Source organism: Lissotriton vulgaris, chromosome 1_1, assembly GCF_964263255.1.
Source record: "Lissotriton vulgaris chromosome 1_1, aLisVul1.2, whole genome shotgun sequence".
NCBI lineage: Eukaryota > Metazoa > Chordata > Amphibia > Caudata > Salamandridae > Lissotriton > Lissotriton vulgaris.
Genome location: NC_141685.1, coordinates 1,368,295,068 through 1,368,312,089, shown reverse-complemented (window position 1 = coordinate 1,368,312,089; position 17,022 = coordinate 1,368,295,068). Strand labels below are relative to the sequence as shown.

The following is a 17,022-nucleotide window of genomic DNA, read 5'->3' as shown; positions in this document are numbered from 1 at the left end:
AGCGGTCTCATCAGCAAAAGCATTCCCACGACCAACATTATCCGTGATTGCTTTATGAGCACTGCATTTCACAATCGCAACTTCAGTCGGCAAGGTTAGAGATTCCAAGTCGTTAACTAGCTGACCATGTTGAATCTTAGTCCCATGGGACGTAATGAAACCTCTTTCTTTCCACAAACGGCCAAAACTATGGGCCACGCCAAACGCGTACTGACTATCTGTGAACACATTCACTCTCTTTCCCTTTGCTAAAACACACGCTCTTGTTAGAGCGATTAATTCTGCAGCTTGGGCAGAATTCTGGCTCACTCTTGCAGTCTCCACAATCGTCCTCAAAGTCGTTACTGCGTAAGCAGCAGTCACATCACCATTCTCCAATTTAAAACATGACCCATCAACATACAACGTGCCATCTGGATCTGACAAAGGAGTGTCTTTTAGATCAATTCGTCCTTTTGTCTCCTCCTCGGTTCTGAAACAGCAATCATGAGGTTCCGAATCACTCGACTCTTGATTAGTCGGCAACAATGTTGCTGGATTCAATACATTGCATCTTTTGATTTGAATATGACTAGCTAGCAATGTCAGCTCATAGCCTGATAATCTAGCGCTGGTAAGATGTTGCGTCTTAGTTCGGTTCATGAGTGTATCCACAGCATGAGGAACCATGACCACTAGCATGTTGTTCATCACCAAACCTGCAGATTGTCGAATGGAAGCCTCAGCTGCCGCTGTAGCTCTCAAACAACTAGGTAATGCTCTAGCTACCGGGTCTAATGTTGATGAAAAATACGCGCAAGGGCGTTGTTTATCACCAAATCTCTGTGTCAGAACACTCAACGCGCAACCTTCTCTCTCGTGAACATAGAGCGTGAATGGCTTACTGTAATCGGGTGTACCCAATACAGGAGCTGAACATAAGGCTTTTCGTAACTCAGAAAAACTCTCCTGACATTCAGCAGACCATGGCACCGGACTCGGAACACCTTTCCCAGTCAAAGCTACCAATGGTTTTGCTAAAAGAGAAAAATTTGGGATCCACTGCCTACAGTACGAGGTAATACCTAAAAAGGCACGTACTTCTCTCTGTGTGCGGGGAACACTCATCTGCGTAATTGCTTTTATTCTCTCTGGGGTCAACTTCCTTCCCTCCTTTGACAAGAGATGACCTAGGTAGGTCACTTCTTGGCAGCAGTATTGCATTTTCGAAGGTGACACCTTATGATTCAAATTAGACAAATGATGCAATAACGAAATTGTAGATGCTTTGCAAGTTTCCTTGTCATCGGCAGCCACCAGAAGATCATCTACATACTGCACTAGTGCAGAACCAGGAGGAAGTACAAAGGAATCTAACTGACTTTTTAATGCCTGACTGTAAATGGACGGACTCTCACAATAGCCTTGTGGAGCACGTTTAAACCTGAAACTTCGACCTCCTAAAGAGAAGCCGAAAATATCTCTGCTTTCTTCGGCTATCGGAATGCTGAAAAAGGCATTCTTCAAGTCGATGACTGAAAACCATGTGGCTGTAGCAGGAATCAACGTTAACAATGCAGTAATGTCTGGAACCACAGGAAACTGCGGAACCACAATCTTATTAACCTCTCGGAGATCGATAACAAACCTATAAACTGGAGGCTTTGAAGGATCAGTACGTTTCAAAATCGGTAATACAGGACTGTTACAGACATTTCCTCTAGTTTCTTCAACCACACCTTTCTTAATCAAATCTTGCACAATCAGTAAAAGTGCACGTTCACCTTCACTAGAAATCTTGTATTGAGGAATTCGTGGAAATTCGACATTTGCTTTCAAAGTGACTACATATGGTGGAATTTCCAAAAGACCTACATCGTTAGGACCAGTCGCCCAAAGAGTATCAGGGAGTGAACGCAGCTCTGGCGGGAGTGCATCCATTGACAAGTACATCAGAGAGGTGATTCTTTTACCCAATGTAAGCTGTACTCCTGACGGAGAACAGTACAATGTCGCATATAGGCGTTTTAACAAGTCTAAACCATGCAGATTTTCATTACAACCTGTCGTCAAAATCAGGGGTGCCTTCAATTGACACGGTCCAACAGAAATAGACAAAGGACCAGATACGGGGTTGTAAACAGGGGCGCCTGAAAAACCTACTGAAACATTTGTTAAGCCGGACAAAGGTGCGCCAGGGAGTTTCGCATGAATGATAGAACTTTTTGCGGCACCAGTATCCAACAGAAACGGTTCGACTACACCTGATGTTGCTACTGCGACATAAGGCCCACTCTGATCCACTGGAACTGATACTACTCCCTCTCTCTGTCCATGGCTGTCCTAGTACCCACTCTGTTGAAATCCCTCATCCACTTCACAATAATCCTCAACATGATACTGTTGAGATCTATTTTGTTGGGCAGACTGTCCATTTCGTTGATCAAAGTGATTAGAAGGGCGATCATTCGTTTGTGGAGGCATAGCACCTCGTCCTCGACCTCTAGAATTTTGCATAGAACCACCACGACCTCTTTGAGCTGCTGCAGCATTATTTTGCGCTAAGATCGGACAGTCATTTTTATAGTGACCCTCTTTCTTACAGTACGCACACTGGTTCCACTGATATTGAGGCCTCGGTGAACTATAATCTGTTCTTTGATATGACCCTTGCTGTGTATTAGTCTGATTCATGCGAGGCGGATATGCCTGTTGCAAAAGAACTTTAGTCTTTAAATCTTTCGTTTTCTTATCTGATTTCTCTTTCTCCTCTTTATCCCTGTTTTCATAATACTGTGCAGTTGCAAGTATTTGCGCAGTTGTAGAGACAGCCCACGCACTCTCGGAATCTTTCAATTTATTGCAGAGCTCTGGTAGCAAATTGTGTACAAATTTATCGACAAACAATCTCTGTGCTCCTTCTGTGCTCATATCCTGACCACTGTGATCTACAAAAGTCTCTTCGAACCTCGTGAAGAAGTCGGAGACACTTTCGTCTTTCTTCTGCCTGCATGCGGACACCTTGTCCCAGTTAACACGCAATGCTGGCATCAGAGTCTTCATTAATTCAATTATTCTACCTGGAAGATTAGCAATTAGAGGTTCGGGTTTGGAACCACCTATTTGCTGACCATCTGCCGCTATGATAGCTGCCCAATCACCACCTAGGGCAACTGGATGATTCTCTTTACGTATCTTAGCCCAAATTGGTTGCGGAACTACATTCCCAAATAACATGTCAATGTCCGCTAGATTCATCACACAAGCCTCAACTGTCTGTGCTAATTCCTTATAGTATCCAGCAGGATTCTTACGCGGATCTGGCAAGGCCTGCTTCACTGCTAACACTTCGGCTCGCTTCCACGGAATGTGTATCCACACTCTCTGGAATTGCGCCGGAGCGGCAGCAATACCACGATTCACATCAGCTGGCACAGCTTCACGCCAAATTGGTGGAACCTCCCTCACTGGATATTGGCGATTCTGCTTCGTACTCTGTCTTTCTAAATCTCTCGGTGAACGAAGAGATGGATCATTCCTATAACTTAAAATCAGTTCCATCGCTTCTTTTATATTTTGACCTACTATCATACCTGCAGCAAACTCTTTCTGAACCTTAATTAAGTCTTCTAAATTCGATTCAGAGTCATCTTCTTCTAGTTCCTCACGTAAAAGAGAACACATCTCGTCAAACGCATATCGTTGCGTTGGTTCATTCCGCTGCATAAATGTATCTAATACATCTCTCGTACTATATCTCCTACTCTTCGAAATCCATCTGAGAGCCGTGGAATCTAAGATTCCCCGTTCCTCAGTACTTGGAAGCTGACTATGTCTCTGTACAGACTCAGAGGCAGGAGTCTTAATCAAAGTTTTATAGAAGGGAGACAGAATATTAGAGACAGAATCAGTGATTCTTCGACGAACAGAAAGCGGAGTCATAATACTAGCAGATGTAGAAAACACAGTAGCAGTAGGAACAGATAGACCAGGAACAGTAGGAGTATCAGGTAAGGTAGCTTGTGAAGCAGTAGGTACAAGTGATACAGGTATAGGCAAAGAAGCCGGCAACCCAGGAAAAGGGGGTGCCGAAGGAACATTCACATTGACCACAGGAGGTACAGGAGCTTGATTCAGGGGAGCAGGAATACCAGGTTGTCCAGCAACCGGCATTTGAACATTCGGTAATGGAGGAGCCGTAGCACCCTGTGCATACGGTGGAGGTGACTGTAACAAATAAGATAAGAGAGGATCACTTTCGGGGTCCTCTACTATCTTAGCCGTACTCGATGGCAAAACAGGATAACACTTGTTGATCGCTAAATTACGCTCTCTAATAGCCACTTCTATTGCCTTCTCAGACTCGTTGACTTGCAGCTGCTTAGCAGCCTGTTCTAAAGTCAACTCTTGCTCTTTCTGTTCTTTCTTTAACCTTTTAATTTCTCTCTGTTTAGATTCTTTTCGCCAGTAACGGAAAGAATCAAACATTGCCGGCCGGGCTTTCTTCTTAAACAATTTCGCTTCTAAATTGTCAAGGATTTCGGGTTCAAAACTTACCATGCAGTGGCCAACTAAGGACACCGTCTTTTTCCGTATAGCGGACCCACACCTCATTATAAGATATAGGGCCCACACCAAACTTACAATAAAGATCATATAGAGGAGTCCCAATCGGAGGAACCAGACATGAGTCCTCCAACCGGGAATCACTGTTGCAACCAAAACACGACAACATACAATTTTTCCGACTTACCATTTTGCAATCCGGAACACAGAACAAACAAAACACAAACAGAAATGTGCACTCGAACCAAGAACTTAGGCCTACCAAAGCGAACTAATGTATCGATACCCAAACTAAACCAATAGATTATCGTAACCAGAACAACCAGTGATAATCTTACGAAACCAAACCAAACCAAGAACTAAAAAGGATTTTAACAACCCTTACGAAGTAACCAACTAGCAACCACTAAATACTTAACTGAGGCACTGAAGACGTCACCAAGGAGAAACCCGTCTCGTCTCGCCGTACTAAGGACTGCACCTCGGGTCCAAGACAGGGCGACGGTCAAGGCAACGGACCACTGCAGCCGTCCTGAACGGGAACCCTCGTGGAAGAGAACTTCGGGCCACTTTTGCGATATGCCGGGATCGATGAAGTGGGGCGCCTCCCTCAGGAATCTTCACACGAAGCTTCTCGAACTCTTCAGGCTCTTGGACCGGTACCGAATGACGTCGCCCCACATTGGGCGCCAATTGAAGTTCTTGACTTTTTGGTTCCGTCCAGAGGTGTCAGGGATAACACCCGAAGACCCCGGAGTTCTACCTGTCTCGGTGCACAAATAAACAGAAACACGGGCTTCTCGATGGTGGCGTCAAAGACCAAAGGTTTATTACTGCAGGGACACAGAAGTCACAGAAACTACACACGGGCAGTATCTAGGAGCCTGTTCGATTTGCACAAGAACGGTTGCTCCTTATATACTAAATATTGGCCTTCAGGCGAATTCTTCACATGTTAGTACATTCCCAAAACCTTTGTGTCCTAAACAATAAATATTTGGCGTTGCACAGGAATCGTCGATAATATCTGATGTCAAACATTACGAAGAGGGGTTCCCACTATTCTATCACAATCCCATGTCAACATTTCATTCAAGAGCCGGACCGCCTCATCGTAAATTTCGTTACCTCCCCCTAATAAAGGCCCAGAAGGAAAGGAGCAGAGCCAGGTGCAGATGATAGAAACGCAGGATAAGAGATGTTTGTGGGTCGTAAATGGGCAAGGCTACCAGCTTCGGCCGCCTAATCATGATCAGGCCGACAAACACGAGAACCAGTACAGCAGGACTGGCCTCAGGCAGAGGAGGCAGCCTTTGTCGAGTCATGCAGCCACAGCGTGTTCTGTTCTAAGGTGCACGTGTTACTAGAGAGGTGAATCTCCGGCTAAGCCTACGTGTCCTTAATCGAAATGAAGTAATCAGAGGTCATTGCGTGTCCATTGTCTATGTGAGGGCAAGAAACACAAAATGGCTGCCATGATCTAAGATGGATGCCATGGGTAGATCAGAAATGTGTTTGTAACAGGAATACTCTTGCTCGTAGCATAGCGAAAACACCAGGATATGCTAAATGGATCATTTGCGGTTCACTGATACCAAAATGATGTATTTACGACAATGTTGAAAACACGGATTCAAATCGTCACGGAACCTCAATAGGGTCCAAAAAACTTGAGTGACCCATGAGAGTATGCAGGCAAGCCTATGGTATTCCAAACTAGAGATATACCAATGGAATTTTTGTTTTTAGGAGAGAATGTGCCTGCTGAAAAAAACATTATTTTTAAAAAGTGCATTGCAGAATATCAGGAATTTGCTGTGGGACACCTTGTAAACTTGCATACAGATTATGTGCACACGCCTTACAGTCAGTTGTTGTGGCCGAGTGGTTAAGGCGATGGACTAAAAATCCATTGGGGTCTCCCCGCGCAGGTTCGAATCCTGCCGACAACGAGAATCTTTTTAACATCGGCTACAATTTCAGAAGTTAACCTTTAGTATTTCTTCCATGTCAGTTTTATAAATAGGTGGCTTATTTTGGTGTCACTATTGCCATATCACATATTTATTATCGCTCCCCCTTTCATATCTTTGCTATAACTCTCGTCCTTCATTAGCGCTGGTGCAAACGCTTCAAATTATTATACCCTGGGTCTCTCGGTCATACCTGTGCATGCACTTGAAACTTACTTTACCAATAAAAGAAGCAAATAGAGAAATAAAATAAAAGTGCTAGATGGATTAGGCAAACACACTTCATAAAACTGCATTTTCTTTTCTATTCTCCCCCGTGTTACAAGCTTAACTGCTCCCTGTGTAATTTCTCTTAACCTGCTGTTCCTGGAAGAGAATTTCATCTACAAGCTCTTTTTGTGTTTTTTCCTAGTCTTTTCTTTCCCTTTTCTTAGATTTGTAACTGTTCCTTTACGTGCTCTATTTAGGCGCCATTAATCTCATTTGAGCTCCTTGTACCTGCTGCTGTTTTCTCCACACCTCATACTGTCTTTTCCCTCTTTCTCTCTTTCTCTGCGGTTGGTGGCTACTTTCCAAAGCGTCTGATGCCCCAATGTTCCTTCCTCTTGTTGTCAGACGTGAATTTGAAAAGCAACAAAATTAACAAGCCTTTACCACTCACACATGGCAGAAGTTTATACTTTAATTCAATGAGCTAAGAAAAGTGTGTTGTGGGGCCCCTACGAGCCATGGTGCTTGCTTCATCATATTTAGGCATGCAGTCATTAGCCACAGCTCTGATTATGGGTCACTGAGGTCAGTTTCAATAATTCCTCAACAACTTAACCATGCAGTCCCCCCTAACTGTGTAGTTATCTTGCTTTACTGCTGTTTGTGTGATTAGCTGGGAGGAGCTCACGGCAGCATCCTCCCAATAAAAGTGTAGATGGACTGTTCCTTAACTCTTTCTTGCTTCACATACAGATGGCTTGAGGAGGTACAGGGGAGATGCAGGTCTAATAATCAGAATAGAATATCTGCGCCATTTGTGTTTCTCTGCATTGGTGTCCCATCACAGGCCCACCAGTGTATGTGTGATCTTTGACTCCTGCCAGTTAACAAGCAGGCGGCCAGGAAACGGTTTCAGCCTATCAACCACTGAGGAGATAAAGCCTTTGTATAAGGAATGAGGAAGTAATGAACACATTCAGCCTATCACAGGAGTAGCCCTGAGTGTTCCGAATTATATTTTCTTCATGTCACTGTATGTTATTGAGGCCAAGTAGCTTGCCGTGATCGTATAGTGGTTAGTACTCTGTGTTGTGGCCGCAGCAACCTTGGTTCGAATCCGAGTCACGGCATTGTGGTTGGCAATGTCACGGCAGTTGGGTTTTTCCTTTACAGAATTCCCAAATGTACCACTTGTTTTTGTAAAATGTCAATTAAAAAGAGATCCTTCTCAATATTTAAACGATCTAACGACAAATTATTTAAACACACATGATTATAAGATGTAGGTATACTGTACTTACTGACATAAATTCTCGTTCTTGAACATATTTGCTGTAAGGGGAGCGGAGCTCTCCCCCAGGCCAATCAGAATGCAGATGAATGCAGTTGCAGTTGAGTGATCTGTGTTGTGGCTGTCTACAGGGAATGCACATATGTAGCTGTCTCGCAGCCCAATCCAGACGTCAATTGAAGACAGGTTTTCATGCAAATAGAGCAGTAAGTGCAGAGAAATGCTCACTCTCTAAAAATGGCATTTATACAACAGTAAGATTAAATCCAACCTCACCAGTAGATAGGATTTATAAATAAATAAATAAAGCTTTTCCTCTCTGATATGGAATTACCCCCCAAAAAGTATAAGGGAATACCCAATGCTAACCTATGAGAGGGGCAGACCTCACAGTAGTGAAAAATGTAATAGACTGTTTGATACTATTAGGACATACAAACTACCACAGTACATGTCTTACCTTTTACTTACATAGCATGATGCCCCTAGGACTACCTAGGGCCTACCTTAGGGGTTACTGATATGTAATAAAATTGGAGTTCAAGGCTTGGCAAGTAGTTTTAAATGCCAAGTCGAAGTGGCAGTACACTGCAGCACAGGCACTGCAGTAGCAGGCTTGAGACAGGTTTGAAATGCTATTTCTTTGGGCGGCACAATCAGTCCCTGGCTATATGGTATACCACTTTACAAGGGGCTTTCAAGTAAATTAAATCTGTCAGTCAGGTATACTCCAATTATACACATGATTAGGGAAGAAGCACGTGCACTTCAGCACTGATTAGTAGCGATAAAGTGATCAGAGTCCTAAGGCCAACAAAAAGATACAGCAAAATGCGGTGGTGAAAAGCAATAAGGTGGGGTTGGGACCACCTTAAGAATGCAAGGTCTAACAAAAATGAACTAAGGATAACATGAGTAAAACATCAGGTTTTTCTACAGCATTTGGTGAGACAAGTGGGCCTTCTTTTATCTTCCATAAATGTAATCTTTCCTGGACCCCTTTATTATATAGCTCTTCAAGTAAAAAATATAAAGCACTTACAAAGGAGCCTCAAATACTCAAAGATGGTAGACTTCTGTAATATGGGCCATATACTAAAAGCAGCACGAAAACAGAGTGCAATAGGGTCCAAAAAACTTGAGTGACCCATGAGAGTATGCAGGCAAGCCTATGGTATTCCAAACTAGAGATATACCAATGCAATTTTTGTTTTTAGGAGAGAATGTGCCTGCTGAAAAAAAACATTACTTTTTAAAAAGTGCATTGCAGAATATCAGGAATTTGCTCTGGGACACCTTGAAAACTTGCATACAGATTATGTGCTCACGCCTCACAGTCAGTTGTTGTGGCCGAGTGGTTAAGGCGATGGACTAGAAATCCATTGTGGTCTCCCCGCGCAGTTTCGAATCCTGCCGACAACGAGAATCTTTTTAACATCGGCTACAATTTCAGAAGTTAACCTTTAGTATTTCGTCCATGTCAGTTTCATAAATAGGTGGCTTATTTTGGTGTCACTATTGCCATATCACATATTTATTATCGCTCCCCCTTTCATATCTTTGCTATAACTCTCGTCCTTCATTTGCGCTGGTGCAAACGCTTCAAATTATTATACCCTGGCTCTCTCGGTCATACCTGTGCATGCATTTGAAACTTACTTTACCAATAAAAGAAGCAAATAGAGAAATAAAATAAAAGTGCTAGCTGGATTAGGCAAACACACTTCATAAAACTGCATTTTCTTTTCTATTCTCCCCGTGTTACAAGCTTAACTGCTCCCTGTGTAATTTCTCTTAACCTGCTGTTCCTGGAAGAGAATTTCATCTACAAGCTCTTTCTGTGTTTTTTCCTAGTCTTATCTTTCCCTTTTCTTAGATTTGTAACTGTTCCTTTACGTGCTCTATTTAGGCGCCATTAATCTCATTTGAGCTCCTTGTACCTGCTGCTGTTTTCTCCACACCTCATACTGTCTTTTCCCTCTTTCTCTTTCTCTGCGGTTGGTGGCTACTTTCCAAAACGTCTGATGCCCCAAAGTTCCTTCGTCTTGTTGTCAGACGTGAATTTGAAAAGCAACAAAATTAACAAGCCTTTACCACTCACACATGGCAGAAGATTATACTTTAATTCAATGAGCTAAGAAAAGTGTGTTGTGGGGCCCCTACGAGCCATGGTGCTTGCTTCATCATAATTAGGCATGCAGTCATTAGCCACAGCTCTGATTATGGGTCACTGAGGTCAGTTTCAATAATTCCTCAAAAACCTAACCATGCAGTCCCCCCTAACTGTGTAGTTATCTTGCTTTACTGCTGTTTGTGTGATTAGCTGGGAGGAGCTCACGGCAGCATCCTCCCAATAAAAGTGTAGATGGACCGTTCCTTAACTCTTTCTTGCTTCACATACAGATGGCTTGAGGAGGTACAGGGGAGATGCAGGTCTAATAGACAGAATAGAATATCTGCACCAGGTGTGTTTTTCTGCATTGGTGTCCCATCACAGGCCCACCAGTGTATGTGTGATCTTTGACTCCTGCCAGTTCACAAGCAGGCGGCCAGGAAACGGTTTCAGCCTATCAACCACTGAGGAGATAAAGCCTTTGTATAAGGAATGAGGAAGCAATGAACACATTCATCCTATCACAAGAGTAGCCCTGAGTGTTCCGAATTATAATTTCTTCATGTCACTGTATGTTATTGAGCCCAAGTAGCTCGCCGTGATCGTATAGTGGTTAGTACTCTGCGTTGTGGCCGCAGCAACCTCGGTTCGAATCCGAGTCACGGCATTGTGTTTGGCAATGTCACGGCAGTTGGGTTTTTCCTTTACAGAATTCCCAAATGTACCAGTTGATTTTGTAAAATGTCTATTAAAAACAGATCCTTTTCAATATTTAAACTAACGACAAATGATTTAAACACACATGATTATAAGATGTAGGTATACTGTACTTACTGACATAAATTATCGTTCTTGAACATATTTGCGGTGGGGGGAGCGGAGCTCTCCCCCATGCCAATCAGAATGCAGATGAATGCAGTTGCAGTTGAGTGACCTGTGTTGTGGCTGTCTACAGGGAATGCACATATGTAGCTGTCTCGCAGCCCAATCCAGACGTCAATTGAAGACAGGTTTTCATGCAAATAGAGCAGTAAGTGCAGAGAAATGCTCACTCTCTAAAAATGGCATTTATACAATAGTAAGATGAAATCCAACCTCACCAGTAGATAGGATTTATCAATAAATAAATAAAGCTTCTCCTCTCTGATATGGAATCACCCCCCAAAAAGTATAAGGGAATACCCAATGCTAACCTATGAGAGGGGCAGACCTCACAGTAGTGAAAAATGTAATAGACTGTTTGATACTACTAGACATACAAACTACCAGAGTACATGTCTTACCTTTTACGTACATAGCATGATGCCCCTAGGACTACTTAGGGCCTAGCTTAGGGGTTACTGATATGTAATAAAATTGGAGTTTAAGGCTTGGCAAGTAGTTTTAAATGCCAAGTCGAAGTGGCAGTACACTGCAGCACAGGCACTGCAGTAGCAGGCTTGAGACTGGTTTGAAATGCTATTTCTTTGGGCGGCACAATCAGTCCCTGGGTATATGGTATACCACTTTACAAGGGGCTTTCAAGTAAATTAAATCTGTCAGTAAGGTATACTCCAATTATACACATGATTAGGGAAGAAGCACGTGCACTTCAGCACTGATTAGTAGCGATAAAGTGATCAGAGTCCTAAGGCCAACAAAAAGATACAGCAAAATGCGGAGGTGAAAAGCAATAAGGTGTGGTTGGGACCACCTTAAGAATGCAAGGTCTAACAAAAACGAACTAAGGATAACATGAGTAAAACATCAGGTTTCTCTACAGCATTTGGTGAGACAAGTGGGCCTTCTTTTATCTTCCATAAATGCAATCTTTCCCGGACCCCTTTATTATATAGCTCTTCAAGGAAAAAATATAAAGCACTTACAAAGGAGCCTCAAATACTCAAAGATGGTAGACTTCTGTAATATGGGCCATATACTAAAAGCAGCACGAAAACATAGTGCAATAGGGTCCAAAAAACTTGAGTGACCCATGAGAGTATGCATGCAAGCCTATGGTATTCCAAACTAGAGATATACGCATGCAATTTTTGTTTTTAGGAGAGAATGTGCCTGCTGAAAAAAACATTATTTTTAAAAAGTGCATTGCAGAATATCAGGAATTTGCTGTGGGACACCTTGAAAACTTGCATACAGATCATGTGCACACGCCTTACAGTCAGTTGTTGTGGCCGAGTGGTTAAGGCGATGGACTAGAAATCCATTGGGGACTCCCCGCGCAGGTTCGAATCCTGCCGACAACGATAATATTTTTAACATCGGCTACAATTTCAGAAGTTAACCTTTAGTATTTCTTCCATGTCAGTTTTATAAATAGTTGGCTTATTTTGGTGTCACTATTGCCATATCACATATTTATTATCGCTTCCCCTTTCATATCTTTGCTACAACTCTCGTCCTTCATTAGCGCTGGTGCAAACGCTTCAAATTATTATACCCTGGCTCTCTCGGTCATACCTGTGCATGCACTTGAAACTTACTTTACCAATAAAATAAGCAAATAGAGAAATAAAATAAAAGTGCTAGCTGGATTAGGCAAACACACTTCATAAAACTGCATTTTCTTTTCTATTCTCCCCGTGTTACAAGCTTAACTGCTCCCTGTGTAATTTCCCTTAACCTGCTGTTCCTGGAAGAGAATTTCATCTACAAGCTCTTTTTGTGTTTTTTCCTAGTCTTTTCTTTCCCTTTTCTTAGATTTGTAACTGTTCCTTTACGTGCTCTATTTAGGCGCCATTAATCTCATTTGAGCTCCTTGTACCTGCTGCTGTTTTCTCCACACCTCATACTGCCTTTTCCCTCTTTTTCTCTTTCTCTGCAGTTGGTGGCTACTTTCCAAAGCGTCTGATGCCCCAATGTTCCTTCGTCTTGTTGTCAGACGTGAATTTGAAAAGCAACAAAATTAACAAGCCTTTACCACTCACACATGGCAGAAGTTTATACTTTAATTCAATGAGCTAAGAAAAGTGTGTTGTGGGGCCCCTACGAGCCATGGTGCTTGCTTCATCATAATTAGGCATGCAGTCATTAGCCACAGCTCTGATTATGGGTCACTGAGGTCAGTTTCAATAATTCCTCAAAAACCTAACCATGCAGTCCCCCCTAACTGTGTAGTTATCTTGCTTTACTGCTGTTTGTGTGATTAGCTGGGAGGAGCTCACGGCAGCATCATCCCAATAAAAGTGTAGATGGACCGTTCCTTAACTCTTTCTTGCTTAACATACAGATGACTTGAGGAGGTACAGGGCAGATGCAGGTCTAATAAACAGAATAGAATATCTGCGCCAGGTGTGTTTCTCTGCATTGGTGTCCCATCACAGGCCCACAAGTGTATGTGTGATCTTTGACTCCTGCCAGTTCACAAGCAGGCTGCCAGGAAACGGTTTCAGCCTATCAACCACTGAGGAGATAAAGCCTTTGTATAAGGAATGAGGAAGCAATGAACACATTCAGCCTATCACAGGAGTAGCCCTGAGTGTTCAGAATTATAATTTCTTAATGTCACAGTATGTTATTGAGCCCAAGTAGCTCGCCGTGATCGTATAGTGGTTAGTACTCTGTGTTGTGGCCGCAGCAACCTCAGTTCGAATCCGAGTCACGGCATTGTGGCTGGCAATGTCACCGCAGTCGGGTTTTTCCTTTACAGAATTCCCAAATGTACCAGTTGTTTTTGTAAAATGTCTATTAAAAACAGATCCTTTTAAATATTTTAACGATCTGACGACAAATTATTTAAACACACATGATTATAAGATGTAGGTATACTGTACTTACTGACATAAATTATCATTCTTGAACATATTTGCGGTGGGGGGAGCGGAGCTCTCCCCCATGCCAATCAGAATGCAGATGAATGCAGTTGCAGTTGAGTGACCTGTGTTGTGGCTGTCTACAGGGAATGCACATATGTAGCTGTCTCGCAGCCCAATCCAGATGTCAATTGAAGACAGGTTTTCATGCAAATAGAGCAGTAAGTGCAGAGAAATACTCACTCTCTAAAAATGGCATTTATACAATAGTAAGATTAAATCTAACCTCACCAGTAGATAGGATTTATCAATAAATAAATAACGCTTCTCCTCTATGATATGGAATTACCCCCCAAAAAGTATAAGGGAATACCCAATGCTAACCTATGAGAGGGGCAGACCTCACAGTAGTGAAAAATGTAATAGACTGTTTGATACTACTAGGACATACAAACTACCACAGTACATGTCTTACCTTTTACTTACATAGCATGATGCCCCTAGGACTACTAAGGGCCTACCTTAGGGGTTACTGATATGTAATAAAATTGGAGTTTAAGGCTTGGCAAGTAGTTTTAAATGCCAAGTCGAAGTGGCAGTACACTGCAGCACAGGCACTGCAGTAGCAGGCTTGAGACAGGTTTGAAATGCTATTTCTTTGGACGGCACAATCAGTCCCTGGGTATATGGTATACCACTTTACAAGGGGCTTTCAAGTAAATTAAATCTGTCAGTCAGGTATACTCCAATTATACACATGATTAGGGAAGAAGCACGTGCACTTCAGCACTGATTAGTAGCGATAAAGTGATCAGAGTCCTAAGGCAAACAAAAAGATACAGCAAAATGCGGAGGTGAAAAGCAATAAGGTGGGGTTGGGACCACCTTAAGAATGCAAGGTCTAACAAAAACGAACTAAGGATAACATGAGTAAAACATCAGGTTTCTCTACAGCATTTGGTGAGACAAGTGGGCCTTCTTTTATCTTCCATAAATGCAATCTTTCCCGGACCCCTTTATTATATAACTCTTCAAGGAAAAAATAAAAAGCACTTACAAAGGAGCCTCAAATACTCAAAGATGGTAGACTTCTGTAATATGAGCCATATACTAAAAGCAGCACGAAAACAGAGTGCAATAGGGTCCAAAAAACTTGAGTGACCCATGGGAGTATGCATGCAAGCCTACGGTATTCCAAACTAGAGATATACGCATGCAATTTTTGTTTTTAGGAGAGAATGTGCCTGCTGAAAAATACATTATTTTTAAAAAGTGCATTGCAGAATATCAGGAATTTGCTGTGGGACACGTCGAAAACTTGCATACAGATTATGTGCACACGCCTTACAGTCAGTTGTTGTGGCCGAGTGGTTAAGGCGATGGACTAGAAATCCATTGGGGTCTCCCCGCGCAGGTTCGAATCCAGCAGACAACGAGAATCTTTTTAACATCGGCTACAATTTCAGAAGTTAACCTTTAGTATTTCTTCCATGTCAGTTTTATAAATAGGTGGCTTATTTTGGTGTCACTATTGCCATATCACATATTTATTATCGCTCCCCCTTTCCTATCTTTGCTATAACTCTCGTCCTTCATTAGCGCTGGTGCAAACGCTTCAAATTATTATACCCTGGCTCTCTCGGTCATACCTGTGCATGCACTTGAAACTTACTTTACCAATAAAAGAAGCAAATAGAGAAATAAAATAAAATTGCTAGCTGGATTAGGCAAACACACTTCATAAAACTGCATTTTCTTTTCTATTCTCCCCCGTGTTACAAGCTTAACTGCTCCCTGTGTAATTTCTCTTAACCCCTTCGAAGCTAATGACGAGCTGGGCTCGTCATGACGCTTACCTGCGTGCGCGGATGACAAGGCCAGCTCGTCATGATTTATGGGCTTTTTGTTTTTTTAGCGCAGGACGGGAAAACGCCTAGCAGCCATGTGGTTAACCTGCTGTTCCTGGAAGAGAATTTCATCTACAAGCTCTTTCTGTGTTTTTTCCTAGTCTTTTCTTTCCCTTTTCTTAGATTTGTAACTGTTCCTTTACGTGCTCTATTTAGGCGCCATTAATCTCATTTGTGCTCCTTGTACCTGCTGCTGTTTTCTCCACACCTCATACTGTCTTTTCCCTCTTTCTCTCTTTCTCTGCGGTTGGTGGCTACTTTTCAAAGCGTCTGATGCCCCAATGTTCCTTCGTCTTGTTGTCAGACGTGAATTTGAAAAGCAACAAAATTAACAAGCCTTTACCACTCACACATGGCAGAAGTTTATACTTTAATTCAATGAGCTAAGAAAAGTGTGTTGTGGGGCCCCTACGAGCCATGGTGCTTGCTTCATCATAATTAGGCATGCAGTCATTAGCCACAGCTCTGATTATGGGTCACTGAGGTCAGTTTCATAATTCCTCAAAAACCTAACCATGCAGTCCCCCCTAACTGTGTAGTTATCTTGCTTTACTGCTGTTTGTGTGATTAGCTGGGAGGAGCTCACGGCAGCATCCTCCCAATAAAAGTGTAGATGGACCGTTCCTTAACTCTTTCTTGCTTCACATACAGATGGCTTGAGGAGGTACAGGGGAGATGCAGGTCTAATAAACAGAATAGGATATCTGTGCCAGGTGTGTTTCTCTGCATTGGTGTCCCATCACAGGCCCACCAGTGTACGTGTGATCTTTGACTCCTGCCAGTTCACAAGCAGGCGGCCAGGAAACGGTTTCAGCCTATCAACCACTGAGGAGATAAAGCCTTTGTATAAGGAATGAGGAAGCAATGAACACATTCAGCCTATCACAGGAGTAGCCCTGAGTGTTCCGAATTATAATTTCTTCATGTCACTGTACATTATTGAGCCCAAGTAGCTCGCCGTGATCGTATAGTGGTTAGTACTCTGCGTTGTGGCCGCAGCAACCTCGGTTTGAATCCGCGTCACAGCATTGTGGTTGGCAATGTCACGACAGTTGGGTTTTTCCTTTACAGAATTCACAAATGTACCAGTTGTTTTTGTAAAATGTCTATTAAAAACAGATTCTTTTCAATATTTAAACGATCTAACGACAAATTATTTAAACACACATGATTATAAGATGTAGGTATACTGTACTTACTGACATAAATTATCGTTCTTGAACATATTTGCGGT

The 17,022-nt window shown here is 42.5% G+C and overlaps 4 non-coding genes across 4 annotated transcripts; all 4 read left to right on the top strand.

The window, feature by feature from the left end:
* Positions 1-6,415: 6,415 nt before the first annotated feature.
* On the top strand, positions 6,416-6,497 carry TRNAF-AAA (transfer RNA phenylalanine (anticodon AAA)). The gene has a single exon. It is a non-coding gene; the product is annotated as a tRNA-Phe (tRNA).
* Positions 6,498-7,786: 1,289 nt separating this feature from the next.
* On the top strand, positions 7,787-7,858 carry TRNAH-GUG (transfer RNA histidin (anticodon GUG)). Its single transcript has one exon. It is a non-coding gene; the product is annotated as a tRNA-His (tRNA).
* A 2,869-nt stretch (positions 7,859-10,727) lies between these two features.
* TRNAH-GUG (transfer RNA histidin (anticodon GUG)) lies at positions 10,728-10,799 on the top strand. The gene has a single exon. It is a non-coding gene; the product is annotated as a tRNA-His (tRNA).
* Positions 10,800-12,293: 1,494 nt separating this feature from the next.
* TRNAS-AGA (transfer RNA serine (anticodon AGA)) lies at positions 12,294-12,375 on the top strand. Its single transcript has one exon. It is a non-coding gene; the product is annotated as a tRNA-Ser (tRNA).
* Positions 12,376-17,022: the final 4,647 nt, after the last annotated feature.